The 12,503-nt window shown below is 39.1% G+C and overlaps 1 protein-coding gene across 4 annotated transcripts in view; it reads left to right on the plus strand.

Annotated features, from left to right (window-relative positions):
- PRTG (protogenin) overlaps window positions 1–12,503 on the plus strand; it is a 121,713-nt gene that overhangs the window by 33,883 nt on the left and 75,327 nt on the right. The window contains exon 1 of one of the 4 annotated variants that reach the window (XM_059913238.1): window positions 9,196–9,215. The exons of the other annotated variants lie outside the window; for them this stretch is intronic. The gene's annotated coding sequence lies outside the window, so the exon portion shown is untranslated. Of the gene's footprint in view, window positions 1–9,195; window positions 9,216–12,503 lie in introns of those variants that run through there. 4 annotated transcript variants of the gene reach the window in all.

Below are 12,503 nucleotides of genomic sequence, written 5' to 3' on the forward strand. Positions count from 1 at the left end.
ACATAATACACAAACACTTTATTTTTGTTATTGGCCTCCTTGATACTGTTGAATCATTACCGTGTCCTTATATTCATAACTACAGCCATAAAGAAATTTGATTAAACTATCTTTAAGGTCTCTTAGAGCTTAAAAAATTTCTGTAATTCTCTTAACTACTCATTTTCCCAGATAACCAAGAATTAAAAAAAAAACTTATTTCATAGCCCCAGCAGTGATCACTTTGAAATAATCCTGGCTAGGCATATTTACTAGTATAGTCAGCTCCAGTACTTTGTCACCAAATTAAAATGTACTAGAAGCTATTGTCATAATTGTTTAGCAGTGATTGGCAGAGCCATGATTTATCCCTTTGTTTTTAAATTTTGTTCCCCTTTATTTGCACCATTCATTACTGATCTGTTCCTTCTTGTTGTCTTTTTACTTGTCTTATTTCTTGTCATGGAATATTTTCCCCTGTATTTTTTCTATTTTGTTCTTTCTCTTTCCCCTCTTTCTCACTAATTCTTTTGCCTCCGTTTTCTTTGCCGTCTTACTCCACTCCTATCAGCATCGTATTTGTGGGAAAGGAAACTTCTAATGGGCCTCCTGGGCAGGAATAAAGACGCAGACGTAGAGAATGGACTTGAGGGCACAGTGGGGAGGGGAAGCTGGGACGAAGTGAGAGAGTGGTATAGACATATATACATATATACACTACCAAATGTAAAATAGCTAGCTAGTGGGAAGCTGCTGCATAGCACAGGGAGATCAGCTCGGTGCTTTGTGACCACCTAGAGGGGTGGGAAAGGGAGGGTGGGAGGGAGGCTCAAGAGGGAGGGGATATGGGGATATATGTACACATATAGGTGATTCACTTTGTTGTATAGCAGAAACTAACACAACATTATAAAGCAATTATACTCCAATGAAGAGAAAAAAATAAAATTAAAACTAAAATTAAAAAAAATAAAGGGTTGCCTATCATGAAATAGAAGGGGTTGAAAAACACTGTCTTAGTGACCTCTGAGCACTGGTATATGTCCAAAAATCATTCAAATTACCTGATGCCACTGATGGTCATTTCTTTAAAAGAAACTCAGTGTTTCTGTTAAGCCACGTGGAAAATTTGCATTAGGCTTATGAATAGCACTCCACACCAAGTTGGAGAATCCAGCTTTACAGTTGGTTCTGAATGTGGTTGTATTTATATCAGGGTCACGGTCCTATTGGGATATCAGTCTTGGACCAGAGGGCTGTGAGGACTGAATGTGGGTAGCAGTGTCATAATTTTTCTGTCTCTGTAAAAGATGCATTGCATAGTCAGACACATATAACTACATTTTTCCTGTTGTTATTAAGAAAATCAGTTTTATTGTCTTTTTCAGCAGGGTCATGTTTAAGTACAAAATCTTCTCTGTGACATTAATTGTAAGCCATCAAAGAAGAAATCGGGCTCTCTGGCTCTCTCCACTGTCAATAACAGGCATTTAAAAGCAGATTTTTATCCGTTAACTTTGCTTGAATGAATGTGACACTTGACAACAGATGAGATACGAGCTGCAAGTTTCTTTGACCCCATTTCTATAAACTATGCATTGTTTTGAGTTGGCTTATTGAACATATTATAGGGGATTTCTATATGATTGTGGTCCAGAATTCTGTGCTTTTATTCTTCTTAGCTTAAGGTTGCATATAATTAACAAAAAAATATTCTGAAAGAATGTATGCTTTCTTCATTTAAAAAATGGTTTGTGAACAGCAAATACAGACTGTATCTCCCCTACCCAAATAATTCAAAGGCTGCTAACAGGCCAGATAAGAGTTTGAGTTAAAGAAACTATTCAGGGAGCATGGTTGCATAAACTTGATTTAAATCACTAGTTGGATATGGTTAGATGTGGATATGGTGCTTTTGTCCTACAGAAGGTGCGTTCTTGGTGTTTGAGGTAACCTTAAATGTTCCTTCTATCATTGGTAGCCTCTGTATAGGTAAGGAAGCACTTCTTAAAAAATTTCAGCTTCATTGAGGTATAATTGACCTATAAATTGTAAGATATCTAAAGTATATGTCATGGTGATTTGATATACATTATGAAAGAACTCCCTTCATCTAGTTAATTAACACCTCTATCACCTCACATATTTATCTTTTTTGTGTGTGTGTGAGAACATTAAGTTCTACCCTCTTAGCAAATTTCAGTTATACAATTTAGTGTTACTAACTAGAGCCACCGTGTTCTAAATTAGATCTTCAGACCTTATTAATTGTATACCTGAAAGTTTGTGTTCTTTCACCAGCCTCTCCCTTATCTCCCTCACTCCCCAGCTCTTGACAAACATAGAAAAAGAGAGTAGAAAAGTGGGAAGCATTTTTATGAAACAGTCATTCTCAAACATCAGAATCCAATAGGAAGTACACCATAAAAAGACCACATTGCATTTTTGGCGACTCATAGTTAATTTCCCATATTGCTTTCAAATCCAATCGTGTGTATCTTTTGCTTAGAATATTTCATTGGCTTCTAATTGCCTTCAAAATGCAACCCAAATGCTTAGAGCCATGCTTCTCAAATTTTAAAGTGCATGTAAGTCACCTGAGCATCGTTAAAAAATGCTGATTGGCATTTGGTAGGTCTGAAGTGGGGCTTCATATTCTGTATTTCAAACAAATTCTAAGGCTTTTCCAAGGACCACACTTTGAGTAGCAAAGCATTAGAGCATAAATTGGCAAGGTTCTTCATTATCTGGTCCCCCCCCGCTCGGCAGCTGCATCCTTGACTACTCTGTCGCTTCATATCTCCACCCTACCTCACCCTCTGACTCTTCTTCACGCCTTACGTTCCTATCGCATGGAATTTCTGTTCTCTGAATGCATTATGCTCTCTTGTTGCCCTGTGCCTTTGCCTACTCTCTACCCTTCGCTGGGACTACTCTTGATAATCCCTTGCTGCTTACTAGGTCTTCAACCCTCAACCACACGTCACCTCCTCTTCACAGCCTTCCCTGATTCTCAGTCTTGATTTGATGGCTGGGGGATGTTAGAGCATCCTGTGGGTTGTACTTTTATGGAGGGCTTTAACAGTGTAATGTTCTTAGATTCTGAGTGTTCTTTAAAGAATGGCAAGTGGATTTACTTGGAATAGACAAGATAAGTCTGTACTGGAGAATAATGTGGAAAGTAGGATAAATAATTGTACAATTAAATTGATGTTGCTGAAAAGTAAGTAGAGGGAGAAAGAATTGCTGACAGAAGATCCTAAAAGTACTCACTGATGATTCTGAGAGTGATGTAATAGCCAATCAACTGGAAGGTTGGGGAAATATGTTTTTGCTGTTATTTCTAGGAAGTTTTAAAGGAGAACAAATTGGAGGAAGGGAAACTGCTTGTCTTCTGTGAATGAATGTCTGTTTCCTACTGGGGAATAGACTCACAAGGCCAGATTTGTGTTACTTCTCTGAAGTGCTATGGTGGACTCCTTGTGTGGACTCCTTATGTCTCTAGGGCTGCAGGCTGGGTATAATTAAAAAAAAAAAAAAAAAACCACACCATTTTGACTCATGTCTGCACTATTTACTAATTCTGTGACCCTGAGCAAGTGGATTAACCTCTCAGAACATATTTCTCTACTTGTATGTAGAAGTAATATTACTTATCTGTTACGGTTTTCCTGAATATTGAGTTGATGTACATAAAATGTATAGTAGATTAATTCTCTCTTCTCTCCCTTTTAGTACTGTGTGGTCAAGCCTAATAAAAAAGTGAGCTACTGTGTCATTAAAAGACTCCATTGTGGGGACTTCTCTGGTGGTCCAGTGGGTAAGACTCTGTGCTCCCAATGCAGGGGACCGGGGTTCGATCCCTGGTCAGGGAACTAGGTCCCACATGCATGCTGCAACTAAGACCAGATAAAAAATAATAATAAAAAGAAAGACTCCATTTTGTTATAGACAGGTAGCTTAGAACTCAAGGTCCATTTTATGAATTCACTTTAACAAGATCATCTGATGTGTGTGTATACTTTTTTTTCTGTTATCAGCTAAATAGACTTTGCCTTTAACAGCTCTTAGAAGATGAAAGAGATACCCAGACATTTCATAGTGATTGATTATTCCCAGTTTATGAATTGAGTTTCATATGTAGACCATTTAATTAATCTAATAAATTATGATTATGTAAACTTTAATGAATTGTATTGTTAAACAGGCATTTACTAAATATCCACTGAGTGTCAGTTTATTATGTGAAAAAGAAAGGAAAACCAGGCCTTTTATAATCTGAGAAAGCAGCATATAAAACAACAGTGGAAAAGAATATTGTAAGGTTTATCAACAAATAATTTAATATACTGCAGTTCTTGAATTGTTGTAAATGTCCTTTAGATAATCACTTGGAAAAGCAAAACTAACCCTAGTAGGAATATTTTTGCTTTAATTTTGGTGGATTTTGTGATTTTTTTTTCCCCATTATAAATTGTAAACGGATGAAGTTGCTAAGTGACATGAATTTTGTTACAAAACCTCACTCTTCTTAATGCTTTTTTGATCCTTCTGTTTCTCTGACTGATGCAAAGTGTAAAATTGCATGGAATGTTCTTCCTGCACAGTTGAGCTATTAAGCAGAACTAATTCTTTATGGAATGACAACAAGGCATAAGAAAGGCATTTCTTGGATTAGGCAATATAAGGCAATCACTTGGCAAACGCTGAAGGGGAAGTGGTATTGGAGGAGACAAAGCAACAGCACTTTTTCTCTTCCCCTTGAATTCATAGGAGCCACACAAGTTGAACGGCTTTGAAGCTGGTTAATGTGGCTTACTATGCATGTTTTTTCTGTACCGTTTCCTGCTTGTTTTTGCCAGCAGAGGGGCCAAGAATAATCACTTGATAAATGCATTAGCATGTCTCATACACTTCTGTGACCACACACTGTTGCTGGGAAGACAGATAATTTGAGAAGAGGAAAATCCCAGTTGGGGATGTCTTTCAAAGTGAGATCAGACTTTACTCCCAAACTAACAGGATTCTGTCTAGATTATGTGAGTACCATATGGAGACTGATTATTTAAAAAAAATTTTTTTAACTCAAGATTAAGTAATAGTTGGGAAATATGAAAGGCAAAGTGAATAGTGGTTTATTTTCATTTTATCAGCTCTAGAATGGAAGACAAGGAATGTTGGTAGTAATTTTATGATGGCTAAACAACTATAGAAAACTGTTTTTATTTCCTTGGATTTTTCCTGTTGACAGCATGCTCCTGTTTATTTGCTTAGATGTGTGATTTTTCCTTCTTCCTAATCTCTTCCTTAAATTCCTACCAGGACAAACTCTTTCTCTTATAGCATCACATTTCCACATCTACTTATGGTGTTCTTTATTATTTGGTCCTGAGAAGCCACCCTAATTGCCTTTTATTCTCTACTTACTGCTGATCTCTTTAGGGGGAAACACCATCAATACAGCAGAACATAAGTCAAGGTGCAGCTAAAGAGAACTGTATATTAGCTGTAGGCGAAGATGCCAGAAGTGGTTGTGACTTCAACATTGAAAATCTTCATTCAAATAACTCTTTTCACCTTTGCTTTAGGAGAGTGGAAGTGCAAATGTGGCACAGATGTGTGTGCAAAACAACACACCTTTATTTTAGCATGCAGTGGGACAGTTTAATCCTGAAGGAGGTCTCAGATGTTCAGAAGTCTTGGTCAAACAAGAATTCCAAAACCCTGTAGCTAATCTAGAAAATCTATTTCTCATGTGAGATACCTTGGATCAAACCAATTGGTTCCAGGACCAAATTCTAAACAATTTCAAGCCTGGCCTGATGGCATCTGAGTCAGGTTGAATACTATGAGATTCTCCAAGATGGGCTCAGAATGCCAGGGGGCCTAGAGCTGACAAGTGTCTGCAGGATATGCTGGGTCATCAGCCTGTGAAAAAGGACTGTGCAGGAGTCGCCGTCCTGCAGTGTGCTGCTGACATCAAGAGGCAGGGAGCTGGGCTGGGCTACTCGGAAAAGGCTGGTTGTTCAGGTGTATGCGTGTGTGTGTGTGTGTATTGCCTTACTGACTCCCCACTCTTCTAGCCTCTCAGCAGAGGTGTGACTGCTCTCCCACCACTTCAATAGGTGAAGGGATAGGAGGACTGTAGGTTCCTTACTCCTCCTGTTCCCCAGGAACATAGGTTCATTTCTAGTTATTAGGATACATATTTTTCTATATACTTTTCATGTTAGTATTCTAAAGATAATGTAAACTTAGGTTCAGCATCTTAGTCCTTCAGATTATTATTGTGTGCACGTTATATTGAATGCACTCCAGATGAAGTGGGTGATGACTGAACTGAATGTGTATGTACCCTAGGACATATTTTATTCGTGTGTTTATCAGGACCTTTTGTATCTATGGTGTTATGCCAGGAATATGAAGATGAAAAGACAGATTCTGTCTTGTGGTAGAAGCAGAAAGTAGAGCTTATAAAACACTGAGACAAACAGGATACTCCAGCCTCCTGGGAGTGTGTAAGAGTTCTATAGTTTTATTTGGGAAAATCAGGTGCATCCTCCAGAAGAAGTGAAGATGGTCTGCAGGACTTGGCATTTAAAATTTATGTGTACTGTCAACTTGCTTAATTTATAATTCTTTATTAAGAGTGATGAGAAGATTAAAAGTCTGTTTTATAAGGAACATAGCCTTTTTGAAATTTATTTTTTAATTTACATACAGTGAAAATTATTTGGGTCCACAGTTCTGCGAGTTTTAGCATATGCACAGTTGTGTAACCTTCACCAAGCTCAGGATACAGAATGGTTTCATTACCCCAAACCTTCTCTCATGTTGCCTGTGTAGTCATACCCTTCCCTCCTCCTGACTCCTAGAAGCCACTGTATCTTGCATTTTCCAGTATGTCATATAAATGAGATTATACATTATGTTACCTTTTGGGTCTTGCTTCTTCCACTTAGCACAGTGCCTTGAGATTTAACTACTGAATATGTTGTTGAGTGTTTCAGTAGTTCTTTCCTTTTTATTGCTGAGTAGTGTTCCATAGTATAGATTTACTGCAGTTTATCCATTCACCAGTTGAAGTTGAAGGACATTTCGGTTGTTTATGTTTGGGGCAATTACGTGAATGCAGCTTTGATCAATTTTATCGTACAGGTTTTTGCATGAACATAGATTTTCATTTCTATTGAGTAAATATTTAAGGTGAGAATGCAGTAAGTGTGTATATAATTTTATAAGAAATTGCCAAGTTATTTTCCAAAGTGACTGTACCAATTTGCATTCCCATCAGCAGTGTTTGAGAGTTCCAGGTACCCCACATCCTCATCAGTTTATGGCTTGTCTTTTCATTCTCTTAACAGTTTTTTTTTCAAGAGCAGAAGTTTTTTTGTTTTGATGGAAGCCAATTTACGATATTTTTCCTTGACAGATTGTATTTTTTATGTCCTATCTAAGAACTCTTTGCCTAACCCAGGTCACAAAGATTTTTCTATGTTTTCTTCTAAAGGTTTTATAGTTTTGTGTTTCACATTTAGTTCTGTGACCCATTTTGAGTTAATTTTTACATAAGGTATTAGGTGTAGGTCAAGGTGCTTTTAATGTTACAGGCACTGTCCTAAGCGCTTTACACTCAATACCTGATGAATTCATAAAAACTCTTTTAAGAATCCTATTTGACATAACAGAATGTGTTTATGAAGAATAAGTAGGGAATTCCCTGGCGGTCCAGTGGTTAGGGCTCAGCGCTTTCACTGACGTGGGCCCAGGTTCAATCCATGGTTGGGGAACAGGCTGCACATGCAAGCTGCCTGGTGAGGCCAAAAAAAAAAAAAGTAACTTGCTCTGGGTTATACAGTAAGGAGTGATATAGCCAAAATTACGTTAATCTTCTCAGGGAGATAAGAGGCAGAGGTTTTTTTGATGTAATTAAGGGGTAGGTGGTGATGTGATTCACTGAGTTTACTTAAGAAACCTTTATCAAGTGCCTGTTGTATACAGGCCACTGTTCTAGCAATATACAGACGAGTAAGACATGTCTCTAAACTCAAGTAATTTACAGTTTAGGTTAAAAGTGACTGGGGACTTGAATAAATTGGAAAGGTAGAGCATTTCTGAACCCAATTCTTTTTTTAAAAATTTTTATTTATTTATTATTTTTGGCTGTGTTGGGTCTTCATTTCTGTGCGAGGGCTTTCTCTAGTTGCGGCGAGTGGGGGCCACTCTTCATCGTGGTGCGCGGGCCTCTCACTGTCGCAGCCTCTCTTGTTGCGGAGCACAGGCTCCAGACGCGCAGGCTCAGTAGTTGTGGCTCACGGGCCCAGTTGCTCCGCGGCATGTGGGATCCTCCCAGACCAGGGCTCGAACCCGTGTCCCCTGCATTGGCAGGCAGATTGTCAACCACTGCGCCACCAGGGAAGCCCCAGGGAAGCCCCCCTGAAACCAATTCTTAGTATGAGTTAAGAGAATTGTTGAACAGCACTGAGTGGCCCAGATGACAGTGGGGACTCAACGAGCTTTGTGTCATTCTTTCCAGACAGAGAAATTGAGTTCGGGGAGTGCCAAGTCTGGCATTTGCCAGGATAGGCTTGATAAAATATCAAAGAAGCAAAGAATTCTCAGATGTTATTAAAGGTATCTTTCAATATGGATACAGTAGGAATAGACAGAAAAATAATCTAGTCTGTGGGAAACTTGCATATAGCAGCTATGTCTGAAAGTCCCTGTTCCCAACTTTGTTACAAAGTTTCCACCCTTCATTTTGTTTATATTTATTTGGACACATTTTGATTTAAACATTTCCTTTGAAAAGCAAATGTATACCTCTTAGCACCTGGTTGTCAGAATTGCCATAGATTCAAGCAGGATACTAAATTCACTGGAAGTCAGATAATAAACCACTTATACAATAGCTGTTGCATACTCAGTATAGATTTTAAAAAAGAGGTCGATATGCAAGATGTAATGATCACATTACATTGTTTTTATTAAACAGATGAATTGTTTTCTGTAAAATAACTTTTAAAAAGTTCAAATAGCTTCTTGCCTAGTCTTAAGGCTATAGTAAGTTGTCAACTTCTGTTTGAAACTTGTACCTTGGTTGATTTTTATCTCAGTAAGTAAAGCATCAGTTACCCTGGTTTGATTAAATGCTGGATCAGGTCTCTTGTTTACTTCCTGTTGGTTGCAGGTCAGTCTTCAAGTTTGAAGACTCAAAGTGAATTGAACCTGATGAGGTAAGAAGTTATAACTATGTTTTGATTAGTAAATCCTGGAGTAGACAAATGCATGATTTGAAAGACCAGTTTCATAGAAATAAACTTTAAGCTAATATACATACAACTCCATAACTAACTCTGAAATTGTGGACATTTGAGTGTTTGAGATAGAAATCTCCTCGTTTCCTTGATGAGCTATTTATAGATTTCTCCAGAGCTACTGATTGGTGACTTAGAGCCATGGAAACAGCACAGAAGTATTGGAACATGACTGCTGGCCACTTAGGACTCCCCCAGGAGGGGTGGGGTGGTAGCAACTGGTTTAGTCCTTGACCCGCTGAGGCCTCCAGATCCCCTGACTGCTGTGCAGCGTTAGGACCACCAGCGTAAACCCTGCGTTCAGGTTCTCACCGACTGAAGTTTTTTCTGTTCAGTGAAAGACTATTTTAAATGTTAATTTACAAAAGAAAATTATGTTTTCTTACGTTAGGGAATAGTTTGTGAACTTATTTTAAGTTACTGGATGGCTTGTCATTTCAGATTGTGTATTCATAATTTTTAGTTGGTTTTAACATCAACATGTATCAAGTATTTTATTCATTGCAACTTTTAAGAAGCATGAATGGCACAATAGTTTAATATTACAGTCATACATTTCCAAGGTGGAAACATTAATATGTTGGTTTCTGATCAAATGAAAGTTGGGAGAACATTTTCTTCTTAGCATTTTTTTTCCTCTTAGCATTTGGATCCTTTTTTTTCCTGACTGTAAATCATAGAAGCAAATGATTAAGTAGACAGGTGAAGAGGAGGAAGTCACAAATAAAATAGGCACTTATATTTATTGTGTTTGCAAGGTTGTTTTTGAGGACGGTGCATGTTTCTTGAGACCTTGTTTCTTGCCTATTTTATAGAGCTCTGGCCTCTTAACAGCACTGCTTTAATGACTTCTTGTGGGGCTCTTGGTTTATGTTAGCACTGACTGGGGAGGGAAGAAAGAGGTCAGGTTTCACAAGAAAGCTGTAGACTTGTAAAATCATACCTAACTGGCAGAAATGAAGTCCACATCAAGGAGAAATCGAGATTTGCATAAGAATACAAGATATTTTGCCTTGTAAATAAGTACGGAATGTTTTGATAATGCTGAAAATAGTTTGTCTAAAGTTTTAGGGGGGACTTAATACTCATTGTAAAGGATGTATTCATTTACTCAGCTTAACACCACACTTAAAAAAATTAAAATAGAAAAGCAAATATTTGCTGAGAAACAAAGTTTAAGACTGTCATGATATATCATATTTGTGCATGTTTTTCTGAAGTTTCTAAGTTTTGATACAAATTTTTAGTAATTTATTTTTTTATTGAAAAGTGGTTTTTATTCAGATGTTCTTTTTCTCATCATTTTTCACATTGAAGGCACTGATTGGGGAGGGAATCAAGCATCCATAGATCATGGGTGATAGCTACCCAAAGAATGATACACTCAAAATACTAAAAAGGCAGATAAAAATTAAGGATGGGGGCTTCCCTGGTGGCGCAGTGGTTGACAATCTGCCTGCCAATGCAGGGGACACGGGTTCGAGCCCTGGTCTGGGAAGATCCCACATGCCGCGGAGCAACTAGGCCCGTGAGCCACAATTACTGAGCCTGCGCGTCTGGAGCCTGTGCTCCGCAACAAGAGAGGCCGCAACAGTGAGAGGCCCGCGCACCGCGATGAAGAGTGGCCCCCACTTGCCGCAACTAGAGAAAGCCCTCGCACAGAAACGAAGACCCAACAGAGCCGTAAATAGAATAAATAAATAAATAAATTTAAATTTTACCACATTTTTAATATCCTTTACCTCAGTTTTCTAATGCCTTAATTTCTGTCATCAAGAAATGAAAATAGGGGCTTCCCTGGTGGCGCAGTGGTTGAGAGTCCGCCTGCCAATGCAGGGGACACGGGTTCGAGCCCTGGTCTGGGAAGATCCCACATGCCACGGAGCAACTGGGCCCGTGAGCCACAATTACTGAGCCTGCGCGTCTGGAGCCTGTGCTCCGCGACAAGAGAGGCCGCGATGGTCAGAGGCCCGCGCACCGCGATGAAGAGTGGTCCCCACTTGCCGCAACTAGAGAAAGCCCTCGCACAGAAACGAAGACTCAACACAGTCATAAATAAATAAATAAAAGAACGTGAATTTCTTTAAAAAAAAAAAAAAAACGAAATGAAAATAAGTTAAGATTGGAAAAACAGTAAACACTGTTTCTCCTAATCTCATTGCAACAGAGCCTCAGAAGTAGGAAATCCTTTTCTCCACTAATTTTACATGTTATACATTGTTATTTTTATAGGCCACTATTATAAAAACTCATGCATATCTTTCTTTAAATCTTAACCACAGCCTAACATGTGAACCATTAGTTTAAAAATCAGGATGGGGAGCTTCCCTAGTGGCGCAGTGGTTGAGAATCTGCCTGCCAATGCAGGGGACACGGGTTTGAGCCCTGGTCTGGGAAGATCCCACATGCCACGGAGCAACTGGGCCCGTGAGCCACAATTACTGAGCCTGCGCGTCTGGAGCCTGTGCTCCGCAACGAGAGAGGCCGCGATAGTGAGAGGCCCGCGCACCGCGATGAAGAGTGGCCCCCGCTTGCCACAGCTGGAGAAAGCCCTCGCACAGAAACGAAGACCCAACACAGCCATAAATAAAATAAATAAGTAAATAAATAAAATAAAATAAATAAAAATCAGGATGGGAACTTCCCTGGTAGTCCAGTGGTAAAGAATCCACCTTCCAATGCAGGGGACGTGGGTTCAATCCCTGGTCAGGGAACTAAGATCACACATGCTGTGGGGCAAGTAAGCCCGCACGCCACAACTACTGAGCTCATGCACCACAATTATTGAGCTCGTACGCCTCAACAAGAGAGCCCACACGCCACAAACTACAGAGCGCACGTGCCCTGGAGCCCTCACGCCACAACTAGAGAGAGAAAACCTGCACGCCACAACTAGAGAGAAGCCCGAGAGCTGCAACGAAGAGACCGCGTGCCACAACGAAAGATCCCACATGCCTCAACAAAAGATCCTGTGTGCCGCAGCTAAGACGCGACACAGCCAAAAAAATAAAGAAAATAAATAAATAAATATTTTTTAAAATTTTTAAAAAGTAAAAGTAAAAATCAGGATGAATAGATATTTGAAACTGTTGACATTATTAATCCTTGTCCTCATTTTATAGTTTCCCAGTCTTCCTTAGCATGGCCAGTTTCTTTTCATTCTCATCAAATGAGGATCTGTGATGCAGATTCATCAGTCCATCCGAA

This window comes from Balaenoptera ricei, chromosome 2, assembly GCF_028023285.1.
Source record: "Balaenoptera ricei isolate mBalRic1 chromosome 2, mBalRic1.hap2, whole genome shotgun sequence".
Taxonomy (NCBI): domain Eukaryota; kingdom Metazoa; phylum Chordata; class Mammalia; order Artiodactyla; family Balaenopteridae; genus Balaenoptera; species Balaenoptera ricei.